We start from the raw sequence: 4,707 nt of genomic DNA, 5'->3' as shown, positions 1-4,707 counted from the left end.
GTACAACTAGCAAAACAGAGAAGTGCGGGTCATAGGGATTACTAAGTTCAATTTTTTACTAAAGTTCATGTGCTGAAACAGAGAAGTACAGTATACAGGCATTACTAAGTTCAATTTTGCTAAGTTGAATTTGCTAAGTACAGTTCAAAAGGATTACTAAGTACAACTAGCAAAACAGGGAAGTGCAGGTCATAGGGATTACTAAGTTCAATTTTTTACTAAAGTTCATGTGCTGAAACAGAGAAGTACAATAAGCATACAGAATAAGTACAATTTCAATATTCGACAAAAACAAACAGAGAAGTACACTGAGAAGTTCAAGATTATAGTTTCTAGCTGTACAACATTGTCTCACCTCATTTTGTTCGGATGTACTTCGTTTCAAAGGTGTAACTCGCTGCGAGATATGCAAGTTTCCCTTATTTTATCTCGAGAGCAAAGTAGATTTGTGAGAAAATCGAGGTGAAGATCTTGTAGGAACGACATCTACAACTCTTTTCCGTCGAATCCGCATCTTCTTAGATTTTGGAGGATCCATTTGCTTGGGTTTCTTGAATTTGCGAGAGAATGATGCGGAGAAGGATCCCTCAAGAGACTCGCCGGAGAAGAGGGGGGCGCGCCAGAGAAGAATTCGGCCGGAGAAGAAGTTGGCTCGCCGGAGAAAAAGATCCCGTGTGCTCCGCGCGAGATCGGTCGCTCCGCGCGAGCTCGGTCGCCGCGCGAGATCGGTCGCCGCGCGAGCTCGGCCGCCGCGCGAGCTCGGTCGCTCCGCGCGAGCTCGGTCGCCGCGCGAGATCGGTCGCCGCGCGAGCTCGGTCGCCGCGCGAGATCGGTCGCCGCGCGAGATCTGTCGCTCCGCGCGAGATCGGTCGCCGCGCGAGATCGGTCGCCGCGCGACGGCGCCGGAGGCGGGAGGCGGGGCGGAGACGGGGGGAAGGCGGGCGGCGGGCGCGGGGTGGCGGCGGAGGACGGGGTGGAAGCGGGGCGGGATCGAGGCGAGTGGATTTTGGTCGGGCGGGGGGGGGGCTCGGTCGGAGCGGGGCCGTTCGGCCATAAACCTTATATAGGGGCCGGTGGTGCTCGGAATAATATTCCGAGCACCGGTTTCGAATAGTGCAACCCTATATATATATATATATATATATATATATATATATATATATATATATATATATATATATATATATATATATATATATATAGTCCTAACTATCTTGTTGTGTACGCTATTATGCAGAATGAAGCTTAGGGAATGCAGAATAAGGAACATCCATGATGTTGGGTTTATTGACCCACAAATCGTTAATGGATATGTGTTAAAAAATCACCCCGCTGACGTGGAGGAAGACCTGTGGCTTTTTCTTACAAAGCAGGAACTCAAAAGTGATATTCTATTTCCTTACCATTTTGGGTGAGTGTTTCTGTCTTGAGCACATTCTCTTTTGTTTACTCCATGCATGGTATATGGCTAATCGATGAGTTATGCATGACGTACTATGCATGTATCGTGTCCGCGAGGTTCCACTCGGATTCTCGCTAGTAATTCAATTTCACACCTCCACAGTTCTCGTCATCGACTCTCCGAATATGGATCCGGGGCTTTGGGTCGACATGAGAAGAATGATGCGAAGTAATTATTTTCATTCATTTGCGCTCTATATCGATCGGCCTATTTCGTTCATTTCCTAATATCAAGTAACTAATAACTCTCTTGTTCATTTAATTTTCTTTGTCTCGTAGGGTTTGGAGACGGTTCGTAGATGAAAAGGTCGGTGAATTCAAAAAAGAGCTACAATTTAGAAGGTCAGTGACTGGGGATATTCAGCCACCGGGGACCAATCTATGTGGATACTATGTTTGTGAGATGATCCGGAGATACACCTCTGAGTGGGTTCCGTGTGATAACAATGTCTAGAGGAATAACCTCCGGAAGACGCTTAGTCCAGAAGCTCGCTTCCGACCACTTCAAGACGAACTAGCTGGATGGTTCATGAGGGAAGTCCTCCATCCTAAAGGAGAACACTATTACGAGGATGTAGAACATCTGATGCATTAAATTATGTATGGAAACTTGTTCAAAATTGTATATGGTCATCCGATATTGAATATATATTGTATATTCCTCTTGAATTCTTTTTGGTTCTAATTTCAAATTTGTTTGAAATTGTACATTCATATGCATGTATGTAGTACCGTAGAATATGTGAAACTCCTTCAAAATTAAAATAAAACACAAAAGAAATAAAACAATACAAATTAAAAAGAAACCAGAATTGGGGGGGGGGGCTAAAACCCTAAACCTGCGGCGGCCTTTAGTCGCGGTTGGCCAGAAGAACCGTGACTAAAGGTCCTCCACCCCGACGGTCGCCTGGCGCCCACGTGGACGGACCTTTAGTCGCGGTTCGTAAGCAACCGCGACTAGGGGGGGGGGGGGGGGGGGCTTTAGTCCCGCTTATTTAATACCGGTTGTGCAACCGGTATTAATGGCCGTTGCGAACCGCGACTATTGGCCCTTTTTCCACCAGTGAAGGAAAAGTGTGGATGATAAAACCAACAAATATACAGGTTTCTTAAAGGCAAAACCTATTCTCTATGGGTAAAATTAAGCAAAAACAAACTGCTACCGATTTTGATGGATCATAAATGTTGGGACTCATTTGGGAGTATAGTCCACCTTCAAGGACCATAAGTTGATATGGACCTATTCATTAATATATGATTTTTTTCCGAGCAAATTTTACAAAACCACAAAACATACAACACAAGGATTCATTTTCAGCAAACCAACTTATTCTACATATCGTGTTCCAAAGAACCTAAATGGTGCAATTTTGTCAATTTGAAAGTGTTTGTGATAGTCTGTTCCAACAAACCAGGTGCAACATGGCAGGGGAGGGTTCTCTAGTTTATTCAAAACTGGCTGCAATTCAAACGTTCAAAAAAAAACTGAAATAACCGTGACCTTGGATTGTGATAACATATTTTTGTATATATCTTATAAACGTTAAAACTTTGATTAAAAATTTTGCCAGAATTTATAAAAACTACGAGATCTTAAAAATAGTTAGGAACAAGGGTTTACTCACTAGATAGTTTGGACAAGATGATTTTCTTTTGGACCTTTTATATAAAATTTAAAATAATATTTTGCGGAATTTTACAAAACTGCAAAAAAAATTAAAAATGCACAGGAAAATGAGTTAATAGTTTCGTAATTTACTCAGTACATGTAGTACATATTACTAGATTTTTCAGAGTTTATTTATTAAAGTTTGATTTTCAAACTAAATCTGGCTAAGTTATTTTTATAAAATTTTAGTTGGTCTGCTTAAGAACACTCTGTTTTTCAGGATAACACCGAAGAGAACTATCTCTTCTACTAGGAGGCACCTGACTCGTGTGCCCAGCTTAAGTTTTGGTTTTGTGAAAATCTAGTACCCAATGTGTTTACACTATCTTCTACTCTATCTCCACAATTGTTATTGTTATCTTGTTGAGCTTAATGTCACTAGATCTCTCACCATAGCGATCATATCTCCATGCCCTTCTATGGTTTTTTTTTGAGTGGGCGGGGGTGGGGGGGTGGGGGTACAGTTTCACCAAAGGAATTTGTTCCCCCTCTATTCCTATGTGGAACTTGTTACTCGTGGGTTCTTGAAACCCTATACGGAAGAGGTCATCCACGAAGGTCAATATTGGTGGTGCAAACTTCATTGTCATGTTGGGTACCTTCAGTTGAATTGTGAAGATTGCCCCCAACATTGTTTGTAAAGGTTTCGGTTGCCGCTTCAAGGCCACCGCATCGGGCAAACGTTTTCTTGCTTTGTGTATTCTTTTCATATTGGTTGTTCATCTAGTTGCATATCTAAACGCATTTTGGTGCATATATAGATACATGTGAATCTAAAAAAAATCTGCAATATACTCCGGGACAAAATGAGTAATTTTTTTTGTCAAGCCATAAAATTGGAAAAATAATAAAAAAAATGTTAGTCACATATTCAAACCCCTCCTCTAGGCTACCATCTAACCCTTTCACTTCCCTTCCTCCATTTCGCGGAGGTATCGTATGTCATGGTGAACTAGGTAGGCTTATCTTAGGGTCAAATATACACCGAGGGATCCGGATGAGGGGGAGATGGAGAAGAAACACACACAAAGACACACGCTATACCCAGGTTAGGGGACCTCGTGAGGAGGTAACACCCCTACTTCTGATTGTCTGTACTATATGAACTCACAGAGAGCTACACTATGTTCCTCCATCTCTTGGCTAGAGGAAGAAGATGAAGTGCTAGAGGGTGAGATCAACTAAAACTTCTGCTAGAAGAGCCAGCGTGCCACTGTTGGGTACACCTGATTTTGAAACCACTTTTTAATTTCAGAATCTAAAAAAGACAAAATACGTCACATATATACTGCTATATAGCCCTGCAAAATTTCACTTTTTTACCGAGGCAAAATAAAAGGTTTTTTCGTCACGAAACTCATATCCAGAGCACATGTTTGAGATCACCTTTGGAATCATTTTGTGTTTCGATTTTTAAAACATATTTTTACATCACAAATGGCACTTTTCAAAAAGTGGGTTCACATGCACCCATGTTCTATCTATTCACACTCCTGAGTCGTTTTGTAGCCACCAAATGAAAGTCGCGTGTACTTCTTTCCTTTCTTAGGCCCTCATGCTCGACACGTGAACAGATG

This window comes from Lolium rigidum, chromosome 5, assembly GCF_022539505.1.
Source record: "Lolium rigidum isolate FL_2022 chromosome 5, APGP_CSIRO_Lrig_0.1, whole genome shotgun sequence".
NCBI classification, from domain to species: Eukaryota; Viridiplantae; Streptophyta; class Magnoliopsida; order Poales; family Poaceae; genus Lolium; species Lolium rigidum.
Note: the sequence above shows the minus strand (reverse complement) of the source record.